The sequence below is a fragment of the Sciurus carolinensis genome (assembly GCF_902686445.1).
Source record: "Sciurus carolinensis chromosome 19 unlocalized genomic scaffold, mSciCar1.2 SUPER_34, whole genome shotgun sequence".
NCBI lineage: Eukaryota > Metazoa > Chordata > Mammalia > Rodentia > Sciuridae > Sciurus > Sciurus carolinensis.
Genome location: NW_025920112.1, coordinates 621,478 through 642,118, shown reverse-complemented (window position 1 = coordinate 642,118; position 20,641 = coordinate 621,478). Strand labels below are relative to the sequence as shown.

At 45.4% G+C, this 20,641-nt stretch overlaps 1 long non-coding RNA gene across 1 annotated transcript; it reads left to right on the top strand.

Moving 5' to 3' along the window:
* Positions 1-1,635: 1,635 nt before the first annotated feature.
* Positions 1,636-13,152, top strand: LOC124973554 (uncharacterized). Its single transcript, XR_007106682.1, has 4 exons — positions 1,636-1,761; positions 2,175-2,340; positions 4,128-4,266; positions 11,934-13,152. It is a non-coding gene; the product is annotated as an uncharacterized LOC124973554 (long non-coding RNA).
* Positions 13,153-20,641: the final 7,489 nt, after the last annotated feature.

The following is a 20,641-nucleotide window of genomic DNA, read 5'->3' as shown; positions in this document are numbered from 1 at the left end:
TGTACTAATGAAAATGGAACGAAAATAAAACAAAATTAATTTTAAAACATACAATTTGAGAAAATAAAAGCTTAAGCAATGTCCTCGTTTTGTTACCAAATATGTAAACAAAAGAAATGAAAGAGACAACGTAGTCTATTAGAAGCATTTTTCTTAACATTCTAAAATATGTCTCATGAATAAAATGATCAAATACAAAAGATTTTAAAGTCTGGTGGAGCGGCTGCGGCTGTAATCCCAGTGGCTTTGGAGTCTGACACAGGAGGGTCTCCAATTCACAGCCAGCCTCAGGAAAAGCGAGGCAAGAGGGAAGACAGTGAGACCCTGTCTCTGAATAAAATACAAAATAGTTTGACTCTGGTGTGGTTAATTTTTGGGGAATGAAAACGCAGGGTCTCGGTTATATAGACATCTTTTAGGGTGGGTACAAGAGGGTAATTTCTGGAACGTATTATTTTGGGGTCCCTTAGATCCATAAGAGTGTCTTAGCAATGTGAATAGGTAATTTCCCAGGAGTTTACTATATTGGGTCAGCTGACCATTATGGTGGGGGGGGTCAGGTGCCAGTTTCTTTTGTGTTCCTTCACTCTGACCGAATCTGGGCCTTTAAATGAAAATAACTTTATTTTCAGTCAGATGAGTGGAGGTGGGGACTGAGGATTCGGGGAAATGTACTTAGACTTATTCTCCATATTCTTCAGAAAGGATACGCCTTTATTGGAGCATGAAACGGGTGGGTGTTTCAGTCCTTTTCTGCTGACAGATATCAGGGTGTTCACAAACCCCAGACATGCACCTGTCCTGTGACAACCACAAAAAGTAGGTTGGGCTCCTGAGGACATGGAGTGTGGATGGTCAGCACTGCTCTGTCTAAATATTGTAATACAGTAAAATTTTGAAGAAGTAGTACCAAAGGACGAGTACTTAATTAATAGTAATACCTCATTGGGCTGATTGCATAGTAAAACAATGGTGTTTTACATACATTGCATTAAGGGAATCACATCTAATTTCACCTGTTTCTTTCTAGTTTGAATCATGTTTTTCGTTTTGTTTTGTTTTGTTTTTTTCTGGGGATGAAACGCAGGGCCTTGCTTTTAGTAGATATCACTCTACCACTGAACTATACCTGAGGTATTTTACCTGTTATTTAAATGCTTTTATTTGACTTTCAGGAAATTTAAAGCTACTTAAAACATGCATATTTTATTGCGACTTTACATGGCCTTTTCAAAACTCAGGTCCTCCACTCAAAAGAACACAGGTCAGCAGGTCATGCAATCTGAAATTTTAATATATTCTCATATTGCTTTCGATCTGACCACACGTTCGTTTCCACGCGGCGCTGGCGTCTGTGGCTCCCATTCAGACACCGCCTTCTACACCAGGAGAAATACAAACCCTTCCCGCCAGGGTCAGGTCCCCCCGGGCAGGGAGTCCTGCTGCAGAGGGCGGGGCAAGCGCCTGTCACTCTGCCGACTTCAGCCAGGGATTGGGTGGCATTAGCTGTCACTCGGGGCTGGGGCGGTGCCTGGAGGCGTCGGTCAGGGCGCTGGGGCGGAGCTGTCCAATCAGGCGCGCGGACGGAGGAGCGGGGCGGGCTTTCGCGGTCTCGCGCGCTGTTCTTGCTCAGCGCTCAGCTCCTTCCTCCGGGCCGGGCGTCCTGTGCTCGGGCATCTCCGCTGACTCTGCGCAGCCTGTGCGCCCCGCGAGCCCCGGAGGTCCCTCGGGAGGACGGCGGGTCACCCCGGAGGAAGCAAGGTGCGTGTGCGGCCTGTGCTGGGGGAACCCGGTCAGCATCTGCCGTGGAGACTCGGCGTGTGAGCTGCAGAGCGTGGCCGAGTCCGGCTGCGGTGGCCCTGGGGCCTGTCCCCTGGTCCCGGGGGTGGGCTGGACGGGGTCCCCGAGAGCGGCTGCCTAGGGCGGCGGAGTCCCCGCTGGAGGGTGGCCCTGGGCCCTGTTCCTTGGTCCCGGGGGTGGGCTGAGCGGGGTCCCCGACCTCGGCTGCACAGCGTGGCCTCACAGGCGAGGACCTTCCTGTGCCTGCTGGCGGGTGCTGGGTGCTAGTGAGAACTGAGGTCCTGCAGGAGGGAACCCTCCACTATGGGGAGAGGAGAGCAAGTGACCTTCCAGAACCAACACCCAGTTGCTGAGGTCCTCTCCTTGCCTAGCAGGAGCCACCTGGGCTGCGTGCACTAAGAGTGGTCCCCAGTTTGGGAGTGTGCTCCGCCACCAAGCGGGGGTTCCTGGTGAACTGCGGTGACAGGCTGCTTCTCTGAGCTGGGTCCTGTGTCCTCCATCAGATCTGCTGCCATTCAGTTCCAGTTTGTCCCCAAGCACGTAAGTATTTCATTCCTTGACTGAATGTAAGATTTTTGTGTTCTTGGTTGACATTTACGTGGACAGAGTAGTGAGATGTAAAGGAGAGGGAGTTCCTGAAATAGTTCCAGTGCTCAGTTTAGTGAGAATCAACACCTGTGCACGTCCCGTCCAAATAGAGGGGAATGGGCCCTGGGCAGGCCGCCCTCTCTCCCTGCTCTGCCCTACCTGTGCCTGCAGGTGAGCGCGGTGCCACTTCTTTTTCTCATTCCTTGTCTTTCACCATCTGTGAGGAGGCAGAATGTTCCTTGCTTCTGTCTTACTGAGTTTTCACTAACTTAGTGCTGCATTAGTCCTCTGTCACTGTTGGTGCTGTGACGCGTGTGGTGGTTCCTCTGCCTCAGTACCTTAGACTGGGTTTGCTGTCTGAGACTGTGGTTCTCCCAGTTCCCTCCCCTCTTTCTGCTTCAGGAACTGGTGGTTTCCAGTTTAATGTTTATGTTCTTGACAATTCATTCTCTTTTTCAGTTTGGTCTCCAAGTGCACATACTTCAGAAGTTCTGTACACATTGGAAAATTGGTATAAGGTTATAGTGTGTGGATTATTTCAAGTTACTAGTAAATTCCATTGTCATATATGCATGAGCTCTGCCTGTGCATCCATGTGTGTTCATCCCCTACACACTTCTGTTCTCTTTACTTCCATGTGGCTACATGTTGCTTTTCACTGAATACCATCTGCATGAGCAGTTTACTGTACAGTTCTCTGTTGATCAAAAAAGTGTTCATTTTCTCATATTTAATTCATTTGTCAGGTTATTTCTTTTTCTTTCAACATACCTGCATGTGAATTCATTTTCCTTTGTGAGACTACAGACATTTCCCCTGAGTAGGGCAGGCTTCTTGATACCCTGTTGCAATTTGATGGAGTAGACAAGGGTTTACCAGTCTCTTCCTTTGGGGTTTCTTTGTCATCTTATATAAGAAAATCTATAGAACAGGGGACATGTTGGGCTCCCAGAGGTAAATCCTTAGGTGTCCCCTCCTGGCCACTGGGGACTCAGCCCTCCTGTGGCTGCTTTTCAAAAGTCAAGGTCTGGCTCCCAACTTGGGAATGTTTAACCCTCTGTAAGTGGGTTTTCTTTCTGAACTGTGGGTAAAGTGGGCTCCTTGCCTGAGATGGTTCAAGTGTTTGCTTTTCTTTCTTCCTAAATATCATCTATTTCTATATAATTCATTTTTCATGCATTTAATTTTTGTATTTCTTTGTTGTCTTTTTATATTCTTGGCTCAAAATGAGTTGACACATTTAAAGTGTGAGCTGGCCTTGGTCATGTAACCCTGACCTCGTTCTAAGTGATGGATGCTTATTTTCCTCCCTTCTAATCTGGCCTGACCTGGCCCCCACCTTCTCTGAGATCAGGGTTGGCTGCCCTGGACACTGAGTTTGTAATTCCTCACACATCCTTGTGACTTTGTTCAGGCCAAAGATGCAGAAAGAGCCTCCTGAGAGGAGGAAGAAAACAGGTCCTACTTGAGAAATGGCTTAAGTGCCTTAGTAGAAATGTCCCTTGATGGGGCAGGTCCCAAAGGTAGGAAATTCTGATGAAAGGGCCTTTGCCAAGAACCTGTCCTTCTGCCCTCACTTATCCAGGAGTCTGATTCATCCCCTGTCACTCAGACCCCACAGTGTGCATGTGTGGGCTGGGGTGAGAGAGGGGTCTTGTGCAGCCCTGGCCAGTCAGCAGGCAGCTGGTGGGAGGGGGTGGCCTTCCACAGTCACAGGCCTTGATCTCTCACCCTGTCAGCTCAGAATCCATCTCCAGGACTGTGTCTCCTCTGCTGTGTGAGGCCCCCGTGGCTCTGGCTGAGACTGTCTCCCTGTGAGCTGCAGGTGCTGTGAGATCCCCAGGAAGGATGTCTGGACTCCCCAGAATGCAGGAAATGGTGAGTGGTGGGGCCAGGACTCCTGGGGGAGGTGGGCTGGTTAGAACTGGTGGGAGCAGGGGTGGCTGGACTCTGGCCTCCCTCTGTCAGCTCCAGAGTGGGCCCACCCAGAGCTGAGTCAGATGCTGCTCCACCTCAGCCCTGATGCCTTCAGGCCTTGGTGTGGACTGGTCCAGGGTGGTTCCGAGTTTGCTGCCTGTTCTGCAGCCACTTTGGCAGAGCCCTCTGTGCACAGCTGGACCCCTGCCCGAGGCTCTGAGTGTGCAGTGAAAGCAAAGGGCCTCAGGGTCTCCTGACTGAGGTGTGGGCTCCTGTGTGGAGCATGCTGGTTGAGGGGTCCCTGTCCCTCCTCCTCTCCAGGAGCCACCTAGCTTTCCTAGCCTAGCCCCTGCTAGTGCTGTCAGTAATCCGTAAAATTCCAATTCTTTATTGACATTTTCAGACTTTGATTCCCCCTTCACTTTACAGCATTTCAACTCTTTGCTCCTCACACTGCATTACGTGGGCACAGCATCAAAGATTTGTTTTTTTGTTTGTGAATTTGCCTTGTGGTGAAAATAGAGAGCAGTTGCCTGGAATGCCAGTGTTAAAACTATTTGTTCTTCTCTTCCGTTAATTTCCCAGGCATAGATGCCTCATCAGAATAAGTTTGGACATTTTACAGGGTTCTATGTTCTCAGCCACTGTCCTTTCTTTGTGCTGCCACATGGTGACCACAGATAGCCCTATGTCCTTAAAAGAGCAAGCAATTTCAGGCCCTGGGTCGGTTCCTCCAAGCAGAGAGCCTGAGGTTTGGGGTGCACCCGCTTAGAGGAGCAGCTGGAGTTTGTGGGGCTGAGGAATCTCCTAGAACAGGCCTCATCTAGACAGCAGCCTCCTTGGGACATGGTCTTCCCCATGCCCTGTGTCCATTCCACGGAGACAGATGGTAGCCAGCCTGTGGATGCTGGTGCTGAGGGCCAGGTCAGCAGTGATTCGTGGCCCTTGCATCTCTCACAGTTGTCAAGGAGCAAGAACTCTCCAGAGCATGGGAACCACCCACCCAGTGCAGTGCTGTGCAAACCTGAAAAGCCTCACAGATGGAGTCCTGGTGCAGGTCTCCTGGGAGGGCGGCCAGGGAGTATTTCAGTGAGCAGGACCAGGTGGGAGGAGGCCCAGCTGGCAGGGACCTTCCCTGACCCTGGAACCAGACATGTCTGTCCTCCCTCAGCACCAATCCTTTCTGTTTTTCTCACTCTGAAATGATCTGCTCACTTCTTTGAGACCCAGATTTCCTGAAATGTGAAATGTGTTTATTCAGAGCTTAGCAAGGCAAAATATTCCAAAGAGGTAAAAAGAAACAATTCAAAAAAAAATACCTAGTATTTTTTTTTTTCCATTTGATAACAATTCTTATTACCTTTTTGATTCCTCTGAAGTTGAGTAGAAAGTTTCTGAGACCTCCCATTTGTAAAATTTGATTTCAAATGGAGTTACATTGTTGTGTGGCACAATTTTAAGAACAGATCAGTCACCACTGAGAAGTCCCAATCTCCAGAGTCTTTATTAGCCAGCTGAATGACTGTCTCACACAATGCCCCAAAATGGTATTGGGAGAACAACCCTGACCATAGGGCTGCAGGGATTTTTATACCATAAGTCAGTTCATCAATCATAAGTGTCTGTTGCTGTGATTCAAAATTACAAACTAACCTCATGGGATCTAAAATCATAAGCAACAGGGGAAGTGGGTCAAAACAACCTTGGTCGGGTACAAGTTAAAGAATGGTTATTAACATCTGGACAATTGCTATTGACCATGGTACAGTGTCTAAGAAAAATAGGAATCAAAAAGAAGAATTTTACATGACATAAGATTGCCATTTTGTTGCCATACATGGTATGCTAAGCAACTCTTGATGGGTACAGAGGTGGGGCATTCACATGGTAAAAGCATTTCCCACATGACACGGAGTCTCAGGATAAAATAGAGTCTGTGTAGTCATTTCTCATACAGACTAGCCTCTAATGTTTCCGTGGAGTCAAATATGTCAACCCATCACACCATGTGCTAAGTTCCAGAATGCTCCTCGTGAAAAGAATTAGCCAAATCATCATGACAGAAGATGATTATGTACCCACAACAGGTATGATAGGTAAGTTTGAACTCCAAGGATTGATAAGAATATTGTTTCTTTTGTATAATAAAGAACAGTGGATAACTCTGTTTTGCTTCCCATTTCTTGAACATGGAAGATTAACATTAAATTTTATGGGACAAACATGGCATTTGCTACAAATTTCAAAATATGGTCAGTTGTTTCTCAATTGATTTAGTATCATGGGAATTGTTATTAGATGACAACTCATCTGAACAGAAGAGGTTTTCATCAGATTATTAATAATTCATGAGCATCTTTCAGTATCTCTTCTTATTCCAGTTCCCTCCATGATTCTCCCTCCTAATGCCATCTCACTGGGAGTTCACTTTATACCTTGTGAATTTTGAGGTTTATGTAGACCTTCAGTCTGAAATATTACCTGACAGTGTTCTCTAACAAGCTTTTGGAGACTCCTGGACATTTTGCCTACTGTTAGATATTTGTCTACTATTTCCACTCTTAGAAGTTTTCTGAAGTTCCTTATCCAAACAGTCCTGGTCTTGAATTTAACAGAATTTAAGAAATGAAGCAGAGGAACAATCAAGATGCTTCCCCCTAATTTGATCAAACTGCATGCAATTCATTTCTCCTCTTTTCATTGCTGATTATTTCCCATTTAGTCAGGGTGCTGAATCCAGCCTTCTGTGGTCCAGTCAGGTTCCCTGGCTTGGCTGCCAGAAACTGTTGACATCACAGCATGTCACACAGGCTACGCCTGGAGGAATGAATTGGATGTGATACCTACTTCTCTTTAGAGGAGATTAAGGAGAGTTTTCTTTTCCTCCTAGTGTGGTGCAGAATCCACCAGGACACCACTGGGCCATGCCTGTCCTTTGTTAATGGTTATTATCACTTCATGAGCCTGTTCACGTTGTGTGTTCCTCCTTGTGTATGAGTTGTGCTCGATTGTATGTCTCAAGGAGTTGGTCCAGTTCATCTGGGTTCTCAAATTGTGGTCAGACATTATCATAACATTCCTGTAGGGTTCCATCAATAATGGTGTCTTTCCTTTGTATTAAGTTTTGTGCCTTTTTTCTTAACTGAGCTGTGGTGTATCTGTTACAAGCATGTCCATGAAGAACCTGTTTTGGGTTTTTTTTGTTTTGTTTTGTTTTGCATGCTGGGAATTGACCCAGGGCCTTATGATTGTGAGGCAAGCACTCTACCAACTGAGCTATATCCCCAGCCCCATGAAGAACCTGCTTTTGATTTTTATTCTCTATTGATTTTCTGATCACAGTTTCATTGATGTCTTTAATTCTATGGCAGTGTCAGGTGTAGGTTCTCCTTAAATAATTTTGGAGAGAGTAGTTTAGGTGTTCAGTGTACTCAGTGGGTCTCTCTTAGCTGTGTTGAGCTAGAGTTTTTACTTTGTTCTTTGAGGAAATATCTGGAAAGAACAGAAGCAACAGTGAGAGCTCAGCTCCTCTAGATTTTGGGGGTAGTTGTGCTGGGGCTGCTGCTTTAACACATGGTCGTGTTGTTTGAAACTTTGCTTCATCCTATTCTCTGCAGAACTGAGCCTGGAGAGCAGCCAGTGCTGAGCATGCAACTGTTGGTCCTCTCCAAAGGGCTTTCTCCTGGTTTTCCTGGGGTTTCTCAGTTCTCTGGTACACCTGGGTGCTCATGAATACTCATTTCTCCTTTTATGTCTAGTAGGGATTGAATCCAGGGGTGCTCATGACTGAGGTATATCCCAGGGCTTTTTATTATTATTTTTTTTTCAGTTTTCTATTATGAGCCAGGTTCTTGCTATGTGGCCCAAGGTAGACTCCAACATGCAGTCCTCTCACATCAGCCTTCTAAATCCTTACTATTTGAGCCATGTGCCACTGTGCCCAACTGAATTCTCTAATTTTTTTTTTTTTTTTTTTTTTAATTAAAGGAATTGATCCTGGCAGTGCTTAATCAGTAAGCCACATCCCAAGCTGTTTTACTTTTTAGGGACAGGTACTTGCTATGTTGCTTAGGGCATCATTAAATTCTAAGGCTGGCTTTGAACTTGTGATTCTTGTATATCAGCTTCCCACATCACTGAGAGTAGAGCTGTGCACCACCATGCTCAGCCCAAATATTCCCATTTCTGAGAGTAATTTTTATTGTACCTTTTTTCTCACACTTCACATTGTGAATTTTTTTTTTTTTTTTGTCTAAACACCTAGGCAGATACAGTGTTTTGTTTTCTTAGAATATATTTAAGCATTTCCTACTGTTTTCTACACCAGTTGTCTTCTGACTTAGGCAAAGTAGTGAGAGACTTTTTACAGATTTTCTGGTAGTGCTGAATTGACTGTGAAGTGCAGTAATTCACAGGTAGATCTTTCCCTGTTCCCTCTGGTGTCATGATCAAGTCTGATATTGGACTTGTGGTCTGTATTTTCTTGTACAAATTGTTGAGTTTTATTCTTCCTTCAGGACTTTGGTCCTCAGGGATTTCATGAAAGCATGTATTGTGAGGTCAGGGTCTGCCTTTAAAAGTATTTCCTAGTTTTGTTTTGTAAGACCTCATGGATAATTTCTAAATATTTTTTACATGGTTTTCCCCTTCTGTTACACATCCAGGGTATTTTCCATTTCAGTTGTGCATTTATTCATCAGAGTGCCCTGGCTCTCTGATGTCCTGTGTATTGCAGGCTTCTCCTCCACTCATTTTTATTTTTTAATTCCCCTAATTTTAGTATATTTGAATTTCTTAGTCTTCACTATTGTTTACTGTTCTTATGTAAAAATGCTTTTCTATTCCTCTAGAAAAAAAATTCTCTGCAAACTTATGAAACTGTTTTAGTTTTATATTTCACATCAGACTCTATAGTGAATTAATATTTGTCTCTGGAATTGAGGGACATTATGCATTTTTTAATTAGATGCCAATTTGTCTTGACACATCTCTTAAACTGCATGTGAATGTTTCTACTTCTCTATAATACCTTTTATGTCATTATTCAACTTTCCATATAAATTTTAAGCTTCTGAAATTTTTCTTTTCTCTTGGTGTATCTCTTTATCTCCCTGACTATACTATGCTTATAATATAATTTTAGGGTTCTTTATTTGAAGTCAGGTGTCACTTAAGCATTCTCAAAATGTATTTTTAGACTGCTTTACTATTACACAAACCCCATAGTGTATTTACACAGTCCTGGAAGGAATAGCCTATTACATGCGTAGGCTCTGTGGTATTGGTGCTTCTTAGGCTACAGCCCTGCCCAGCATTTTATTTACAAGATACCAAAGGTGGTCATGCATTCAGTTGGTTTGTACAGCCATCTCTACAAACACAATAGTATTTCCTTTACTTCTGATAACTATGTGTATGTAGCCCATTATTAACCAAAAATGTCTTTGACCAAAACATTGCTATGTGGCACACGACTATATATTATGTAAGCCAGCAGTCTGCTGCTGTCTAGAACATATGGATAGGTGTTACACATTTCTTCTTATTGAGCTGGGACAGGTACTTTCTGTTGATGACCACGAACTCTGTTTGTGTAATATCAGAAAAGGTATTTGACACTTTTCCCATTGTATGTTGATATTAATTGGAAGATGTTATCAAATTATTTATTGATAATTGTTCTTGATTATTAGTTGGTTAAATTTGATCTGGACTGAAGCACCTACAAATTCTACTTGTTGTCTTGGTTTAGTCACACAGGATGAGCTCAGTCCCCATTTACCACATTGTGATCACATGAATGAAATGTGTACTACGGAAATGCTTAGAATTTGCACAGAGAGTTCTTTTTTATTGAGGGGTGGGGACTTTAATCCTTGAAGTTCTAATATTAGAGTAGGACAAAATACTAAGATTTCTGAAAAAGAGTAAGCATTCAGTGAGTACCATGTTTACCTACACCTTTAAGCACTATGACTCAGTGTAAATAGTTTGGTGTGATTCCTCCCAATCCTTAGCTTTCCTACCAGCTAAAATATGACTTTGTCATCAGGCATTTCTAAGGATAGGTACTGTCAGGAGGACTAATATTAGCTATCATCTGCACATGAGGTAGTAGTACTTCATTATTAACCTGTGTTAGATAAGTACCCTACAGAGACCTTAGGAGTGTTGTAGGAGCATACCTTAATCCCTGGACTCAACAATGAGAAGGGTGTTTTTACTATGCTGATGCTTTTCTAGATAGTTCATTTCTTTTATTGGAATGACTCTGTTTGAAGAACTGGGTGCAGACAGAGAGTACAGATTTTGATGACCAAATCATGGACTAAATATTTGGAGATCATAGAAACATGAGAATATCTCACATGTTGAGAATACTGTCCTTGTGTTTTTAGTCCTCTTCTGGCATGCAATACATTTTTGTGGGATTTTTTAGAATTCACTGGTCTTTGAGGATGTGGCTGTGAGCTTCACCAAGTCCTTAAAACCTGACTTCTATTGGTAAGGTTAATGTTTCATTCATAATCAAAGACAATGCACCTAGGAGCTTTTTTTCTTTACATGAATTCAAAATATGGAAAAGGAGTATTTTAGGAATAAATTGGCCCTAATGTCATTGCACTATGACACCAGAATTAGTTTTTTTTTCTTTTTTCATCTTTTTGTTGAATGTGTCATCTTTATTCAATTTACAAGTTACACACACAAATGCATACAAATGCACACATGCAGTTTTTTCTCTTTTACATATATAGGTTCAAACTTACAGTATTTTGTAACTTGCTTTTCCCTTTCAACAATCATGTTTTATATTAAATATTCTTATACTATATAATTTTAATGATTCCATAGTAAACTGCTTTGTAGTGGTATTAGAATACTATTTGGCCAGTTACCTATTGGTCCATTTGGGTTTCCAATTTATTATTCTATAAATATGCTGCACTAAATATTCTGGTAGCTGACTCATGTACAACTATAATTACTTTTTTTTTTCCTTTTGAAGATTCAAGATATTTTATTAACAGCTACTACAGACAGTAAGCTCAATTAGATTATCAAGTATAAAAATCAACATACAAAAAATTAAGTGTTGCCTCATGTCCTGCAGACTTATTAGGGCAAACAGTTTGCTGGTCTACTACAGCCCCCCTACATGTATCTGACGGAGGAGGCCCCCAAGATTCTAATAGAGCCAAACAAGTCCATGAGAAAATTCAACGGATGTAGGAGGAACTGCGTCCTAGTCTCTTATATCACCCACTAGCATTACCTAGACACAGACCTTCTGAGATAGACCCTGCCACTTACGATATTCTTGAAGCCACTTATGCCTTGCTTAATCGGTTCAGTTCTCCCTTGACTGCAGATTGTTGACTTTGCTTGCAGTTGGGATATCCCACTCCATTAGCTATTCCAGCATAATCCAAGATGGCTGCACTGACTTCCAAACATGTTGGCAAATGGGGAGCTGCAGTGCGGGGCATGGGAACTGAGTCCATGTGGGGTACAGTCAGTCATGCTGGAGGGTACCGGAGGCAGGGTGCAGTTATTTGGGCCAGGGTTCCTGCAGGTGCGGGCTGTTGTCCCAAAATGTTAGCAACAACATGTAACCAAACCTGCAGGTACTGTGACTGTGGATTTTCAGGCAAAAGAAGGCAGCTGGTGATCTGCTGGTGGTCTTCGGGCAGTCTGCAGTCTACTGGAAAACAATTGGCAGGTGGACCTCAGGTGGTGAGTGATGGGTAGGTGAAAGGCAGGTGATGGACAGGCAAGAGGCAGGCAAACAGGCAAATGGTGGATGATAGACAGCAGTCAATGAGTCATCTGCACTTATAAAGTAGTCAATATGCTGGCAGACTGCAGGTGATTAAGGTGGACAAATGGGGTAAACAGCAGGGGATCCATGAGGAGCAAAGACTGCCTCACAGACAGATTTTCCACTGCTTGGAACCCGAGTTACAAAGTTACAGAGTACAAGGAATGCAGCCTCCCTCTAGTCCACCATCTTGGATCTCTTTCATCTTTTTTTTATTGGTGCTTTATACTTTCATAACCTCATGGTGAAGAGAAAACCTATGAATGTAACCCATGTGCTAAAGCCTTCACTAGGTTTAATTACCTTCAAATACATTTTTAAAAAGCTCATAGGAGAGATCCTATGAATGTATACAATGTGGTAAAGCCCTCACTAGTTCTTCTTATCTTCATATACATGATTAAAGTCATACTAGAGTGAAGTGCTATGAAGGTAAATAATGTGGGATACCCTTCAATTCAAATCATTTGACAACATGAACAAAGTCATACTGCTATGAGTACTATGAATATAAACAATATGGGAAAGGCTTTGGTGTTTTCAGTTCCACTAGATAACATGGGTTAACTCATACTGGTGAGAAACCCTATCAGGGTAAACAATGTGGGAAAGTCTTAACTAGTTCTGGTCTCCTTCACAGACATGAAGGAGAACATAATGGAGAAGAACCCTAAGGATATGAACAACGTGTTAAAACCTTAACTTGGTCCACTTTCTTCGGACTACATAAATGAACTCAAACTAGGGAGAGGACCAATGAGTATAAACAGCTTGGTAGTATCCTCATGAGGTCCTATTATAAGGTCACCCCCTCCCCCAGGTGCCAACATGGCGCTGGCTGAGCTTCTCTTCCTGATTTTACCCTCATAACTTCTTCCCTGCAGCAAATCAGTCCTTGCCACCTCATCCCAGTACCTCGGAAATAGGGCCCTGTCCAATCAACTGCTACCCTGCCTCTCTCCCTGAACTATTAGCTCTTCCCCAGCCCTATAAAAGAGCATGTATTTTCAGAGTAAAGTGGAACTTCTCCCGTGATTTGCTTTGGACTGTGGCTCCGTGCCTTCTTTCATTGGTGCTAAAACCCAGGAGGGGGATCCCTCATCAATTGAGGACCCCCTCCATCCTCCCAGCCAAAGTTTCTTGCCCTCGTCCGCCTTCTCAAGTGCTGGCTACCCTGCAACCATCACCGGCCAACTGTTAGGTGAGTTACCCTTTGAGAGGCAACCACCCTTAATCAGACTACCACAGGACTTTGTGATAGTCAGGCAAACCCCAACGTCTGGTTATAGGGGGGAGATTGCACCCCACCTCGGCCTTCGTGACCATGGTGGACTCCTAGGTGCCTTTTTCCTCCCTCAGTCAGGCAGGAGGGAACAACAGACCCCTTCCTCTTCTCTCCATCTTTCTCTCCTCTCCTCTTCCACACCGACTGGCAAAAGCCTAGCGCTAGGTACTCTGTGACCTCCGGCATTTCACCCCAGCAGGGAAAATCTTGGGTGACGACCTGACTTTTCCCTTGCCACCGACTCTATCGAGTCCCGTGAATGGTTTTGCTCATTGGGGATGCCTGAATGAGTTATCCACTCACTTCCGCTGGTCCGGAGATTGATCTCTCTCTCCTTCCCCTCCTCTGCCTCTCATCTCCCTCACTTCCTCTCTGCTGTAAGCAATGGGGGCCTCTTCTTCCCTCCTAAATGACTCTCCCTTAAAATGCCTACTCTCTAACTTGGCTCATCTCTCACTCGCTCCAGATATTAAACCTAAAACCCTCATTAAATTTTGCACCCAAGATTGCCCTTCGTACCTGTTAGACAATCTTAGTCAGTGGCCTCCCGAAGGCTCCCTTGACCCCCAAATTCTCCAGGATCTTTTCAATTACTGCCAGCGCTCGAAAAAGTGGAAGGAGATACCCTATGTTGAAGACTTTACCCTCCTCCATTCTCACCCCAATCTCTATTCTTCCTGCAGACCTCATCAGGTTCTCCTCACCTGCAAACCCTCCCCTACTGCCCAGCCTGCCACCTCCTCTTTCAATCCTGCAGGCGAACCACCCCCTACTGCCCACCTCCCCCTGTCCCTTCCTCTCCTTCACCATCCTCTCCTGAGTCCTCTTCACCATCACCCTCCCTTGCTCCTAACTTCTTCAGCCCTCCAGCCACTAGGTCACACTCCCAAACCACCCATTCCCATGTCCTGGCATCCCTTCGAGAGGTCGCTGGACTTGAAGGGGTTATTCGGGTTCATTTCCATTTTCCATGACTGATCTCACCCAGCTTGAGAAGAGATTGGGCTCTTTCATGACTAATCCCACTACATATGTTCAGGAATTCCAGTGGGTCCTCCAGGCTTACAATCTCACCCACCATGACATCTACATGCTTCTAGCCAATACCCTTCTTCCTGAAGAATGTAGGTGGGTATGGGAATTAGCCCAAGCCCATACAGATGACACCCATCATGTTAACCCTAAACATCCCACTGGCCCCCATGCGGTTCCTGAACAGGACCCAGACTGGGACTATAACACCACAGCTGGAGTGCAGCTGAGAAATCAGTTTGCTGCCTGCATAGTTGCTGGCCTTAAGAAGGCCGCCAGTAAGGCAGTTAATTTCCAAAAAATCCAGGAAATAATGTGGAAAAAAGATGAAACCCCTTCTGAATTTTTAGATCGTCTCACTAAGGCTCTCCAACAATATACCAACTTAGATCCCAAGACCCCTGATGGTAGACACATCCTTATGACTTATTTTCAAATTTACCCTGACATTAAGGCAAAATTAAAAAAAAACTTGAACAAGGGTCTGCAACACCTCAGACCAAAATTCTGGCTATGGCTTTCAAGGTCTTCCATAACCGTGATGAGGAAGCTGAATGCCACAAATACCAGAGATATGAAAAGGCAGAGCATAGTAAGTTTCAGATTCTTGCTCAGGTCCTTCAAGGGACCCCCCAAACACGGTGCCAACATCATCCACAAAGTAAAAATCCTCCAGGTGCCTGCTTCAAATGTGGAAAGAAGGCCACTGGGCGAAAGCATGTCCCACCCCAAGGACCCCTATTACCCCTTGCCCAAAATACCAACAAATGGGTCACTGGGGATCAGACTGTCCCACCTCCCGAAGGGGAGCTGCAGCCAGGAACCCTAATGCTGACCTCCTGGGCCTGGCACACAATGACTGACGGGGCCTTGGGTCCTCCTCCCCGGCCATCACTGTTGACAGGCAGGAACCCAGGGTGGAAATTCATGTGAATGGGTGCCGTATTAATTTCCTCTTAGATACTGTAGCCACATTTTCAGTCTTGAGGGAGTTTTGGGGACACACAATGCCATCATCCTCTTCTATTGTCGGAGTAGGAGGAAAATCTATACTTCCACTAAAGACCCCTCCCCTTACATGCACCATAGAAAATTTCCCATTCTCACATTCCTTCCTTGTCATGCTCCAGTGCCCAGTGCCACTTCTTGGTAGGGATATCCTCTCAATCCTCAAAACCACCATCTCAATATAGCCACCGTCTTCCCCACTCCACACTGCCTAATGACCCTCCCGACAGGCGATCCCACAATTCCCTTTTGCTCTGACTGTGCTGGGCCACTAGAGGGCCATCTGCACAACCACTTTTCTGTCCCAACTCACCTCGTCAATCCTATCATATGGGACACCCAAAGCCCCTCCACGGTCGATTGCCCTCCCATCCGCATTCGCCTTAAAGATCCCAACCAGTTTCCTAGTCAATCCCAGTATCCCTTGTCCACTGCTGCCCTACTTGGCCTCCAGCCTATCATACATGATCTTATAACTAAAAAATACCTTCGGTCTACCCATTCTCCCCATAACACCCCCATATTAGTGGTTAAGAAACCTATCTACCCGTTGGTACAAGACCTTCGCCTCATTAATTTCTCTGTTATTCCTACCCACCCCCTGGTCCCTAACCCATACATTCTTCTTTCCCAGATCCTGGCCACCTCTACCCATTTCTCTGTTATCAATTTAAAAGATGCCTTTTTCTCTATTCCCCTTGCACCCAAATCCCAAGACATTTTTGCATTCACCTGTACTGACCCCAAAACCAGGCATTCTCAACATTCTCACATGGACTGTCCTCAGGGTTTTAGGGACAGTCCCCATAACTTTGGGCGGGTTTTGGCAGTGGACCTGGAAGGCTTCCACTCAGCCTGCCCCAACTCCACCCTCCTTCAATATGTAGATGATCTCCTCCTTTGTAGCTCTTCAGCTGAAATCTCCAACATTGACACCATCAACTTACTCAATCACCTAGCCCAAAAGAGGTATCAGGCCTCTCCCCAAAAGGTGCAAATCTCTACACCCACATCACCTACCTTGGGTTCCTCATTTCGCACAGAAAAAAGACTATTACCACTGACAGGAAATACCTCATTAACTCTCTTTCCATCCCAAAACCCAAGACCGAAATTTTATCTTTTTTAGGACTGGCAAGATACTTCAGGGCATGGATTCCAAAATTTTCCCTCCTAGCTAGACCATTGTATGATATGGCAAAGGGCCCCCAGAACAAGTCACTACTTTCAACCGCTGGACGGCCTTTTCAGATGCTCAAACAAGTGCTCCTTCGAGCTCCGGCCCTTCACTTGCCTAATTTATCCAAACCATTTCTCTTGTATGTTCATGAAAAGGGAGGCCAAGGTTTGGGGGTCTTAGGACAAGAGTATGGCCCCACTTTTGCTCCAGTATCCTATCTTTCTAAACAGATAGATCCCACCATTAGAGGGTGGGCACCTTGCCTGCAAGCCCTAGCTGCCAGCCAGGTCTTCCAGAAGGAAGATCATAAGCTTACCTTTGGATCCCCTTTTACCATTCTTTCGCCACATCACCTGAAGGATCTGCTAACCTACTTCCCCCCTCTAGGGTGCTTTCCTTACTTGCATCTTTTCTCCAGAATCTGGCAGTATTCTTTAAACCTTGCCCTCCATTAAACCTTGCCTCTCTGCTCCCGACCTCCCCTCCCCTGGCTGATTTCCCCATACACAGTTGTACAGAAACCTTAGAAACCTTTTTACCCTGTCCCACTTCAATCTCCAAAGGCCCTTTGCCACATCCCAACCTTATTTGGTTTACGGATGGTATTTCATTCATGCACGATGGTACACGGAGAGTGGGATACGCTGTCGTCTCCCATTCAACAATAGAAGCCAACTCTCTCCCACCAAACACTACTAACCAACAGGCCAAACTTCTGGCAGCTATTCAAGCCTGCAAATTGGTAGCAGGGAAAGCTCCATCCCTCTACACAGATTCTAAATATGTTCTTCACACTTTGCTGTCCTGTGCTGCCATATGGAAGGAAAGAGGACTACTAACATCCAAGGGCACTTCTGTTACCAATTCCAAACTTATTTCTCACCTACTCAGGGCTGCACAGTTGCCCTCCAGGCTTGGAGTCACTCATTGCAAGGCACATCAATCTGACTCTTCTCCCATCACAGTCGGAAACTCTAGGGCTGACCAAGCAGCTCGGGCAGCTGCCCTCAAAACCATGGACCCCTCCACTGTGCTCATGCTCACCCCCTCCGGCGATATGCACAAGGAAGACTATAAGCACCTTTTTCAGTTCCTTCATTCTCTGTTCCACTCTAGCCCCCAAAGCCTGGCAACCTTCCTCCAATCTTTCTTCTCCCTCTCTGTGGACAACAAAGCCCTCTTGCAACAACAAATCCTTGACATGTCGCATCTGCCAGTGAACCAACACCAACACACCCTTGCAGCCCAAACCTTTTCCCTCTCACCAAGCCCACGGGCACACCCATGTGGCAGACTGGCAAATTGACTTTACCAACATGCCCAGGGTTAAACATATAAAATATCTGCTGGTCCTAGTAGACACCTTCTCTGGCTGGGTCGAGGCCTTTCTCACATCCAACAAAAGAGCCTCTACAGTAGCCTCCATTCTGATGACTCAAATCATTCCTCGATTTGGAATGCTTATCTTGATCCAGTCCAACAATGGCCCAGAGTTCACCTCACAGATCACCCAGTCTCTCACTCAGATTCTGTCCTTTACTTGGCATTTCCATTGTCCTTATTGCCCACAAGCATCAGGGAAAGTTGAAAGAACAAACCAAACTCTCAAAGATATCCTTACAAAGCTCACCATGGAATTAAGTATGGATTGGGTGAAGCTACTTCCTCTGGCCCTTCTCCGCCTGCAAGCTCTGCCAAAGAAACCCTCACTCCTTTCTCCCTTTGAGATTATGTATGGCCACCCTCTTCTTCCCCCTGGCATCTCACCAAAAGCCCGGCCCCATCCCAAGAACTATGCCCTACAACTTCTCTTCCACCTCCGAACTGAATTATGGAAGCACCAAGACTGGCTTCTCCCTGACCCTGACCTCTCCCAGAACTCCCTCCCTCTAACACCTGGTTAGTTTGTGTACTATTGTCCCCCGGGAGGGAAAGACCCCCCTCAAACCAAAATGGGAGGGCCCAACTTTGGTGATCTTGTGTACTCCGACAGCTGCCAAGCTGGCCCTCCCTAACAATCGGCTTACTCCATGGATTCATATTTCCAAGCTAAAGCCAGTCTCCAGTTCCCCGGGCCCTGAAGAAACTCACCTGGAGTCTTCGGCAACACCTTCCTGTGGACCTCAAACAAAATACTCTTGTTCTACCTCTCCTCATAACCCCTTAAAGCTTCATTTTTCCCATGTCTCCCTTCTTGAGCCAATTCCTGAACATAATCTATGTTAGTCCAGCCCTAACCCCTATCTTCCTACCCCTTCTCCTTATGCCCCCTTAATAACCTCCACACCTTTCATGTGGAGATTTAAGATGAGGCAAACATACACAGAAAAGAACACCAAGACCACCTCTGGCAGCAACAGCCGACTGTCCCCTGATGGGTTGCTCTGGCATTATTCATATCTCATTTCCCCTGACCACCAAGCTATTTCAACAGGCTACCCACCCCTATCTTTGCTTTTTATATGATCAAGCCCGAGATTAAAGCAGATAGTGACCTGATACCTATGGAGGCTGCCCATATTGGTCTTGCAGGGTTCATGATGCCTTTTCAGGCATCTGAACATAGGCATCTTTTCCTATGTTAGCAATGCCCACACCTACAGTCTCAACTTCAAGGACTCATGGGATCCTCGGTGGGCTTCGGGAGTAACTGCTTCCATTTACTGTAATGGATATTCTCGCACTCCCTGTGGATCCCTCCACATATCTTGGGAATATGTCTCCATAGGCACCCAGGTGTCTCAGGTATCCTCTGACATCAAGCATTCAGAAAAAATCATCATGCAGGCCTAACAAAATTCCTCCTCCTCCTCTGGCTCATTTTACTCCTGGCTTCAGATACTAACAGACACCACTGGCCTGCCTCCTCAATTGCATCTTTCCAACTATTAGCCCTGCCAATTGTTTTCTTTGCACTTCTCTAAACTGACCTCTGCTAGCTGCGGTTCCCCTAAAAGCTACAAGCTACACATTTCCTTCTCAGGAGTCTTCCATAAAACATTTTTCTCACATCCCCTTGTGGGAACCTGAGGACATCACCTCCCACTCACCTCCCCGAACCTGCATCTACGGAACCCAAACCCAAGCTGCTCCTTCCATGGCCTGTGCCATTAACATCACTCTTAACAATACTACTTATGCCCAACCTGGACATTTCTTTTGGTGTAACGGAAGCCTCACAAAATGTCCTCTTTAAGAAATTTGTGTCCTTGTTACAATTGTTCCACAGTTAACCCTTTACAGCAGCTCAGAACTTCAGTTCCTTATGTCCCCACCCTCACGTGCTAAGCGTGTGGCTTTCCTACCCATACTGGTTGGTGTTTCATTGACCACTCCCCTTGCTGGGATGGGTCTATCAGGAGGTGCTCTTGCCCACTCCTTATGGGCCGTTGAGGATATCAACACCCAGCTGGAAAGAACTCTCTCCTCTACTGCCTCCTGCCTTGCCTCCCTGAAAAAGCAGGTAACCTCCTTGGCCCAGATGACTCTCCAGAATCACCGAGTTCTGGACCTCCTTATGGCTGAAAAAGGGGGGAACCTGTGTATTTCTTCAAGAACAATGTTGCTATTATATTAATGAATCTGGCCTGGTGGAACAAAATATCGTCAAATTACATAATTTGGCAGCAGACCTACAAAGACCCCCCGCCCATTCCCCATTCTCCTTGTGGTTCCAGTCTCCCCTTCTAACATGGGTATGGCCCATTCTAGGACCATTATCCATAGTTTTTCTCGCCTGTCTCTTTCTACCGTGTATCATTAAGTTCCTCCAGAACCAAGTGGGTAAAATCTCTAACCAGGGTTTTAACCAGCTTCTTCTCAGGAATTATCAGCTACTGGCAACAGATGAGCTCAGCGCCTCCTCTTGGGAACACCTCATTACCTGTTGAGGGAGCTGTAACCAACCTATGGGCCTCCTTCCTAGTGGCCCTCCATCAGGACGCCTGTCTAATTCCACCCATCCACCACCTGGAGGAATGGAATAAAGCGATGCAGGACCTCTGGCTAC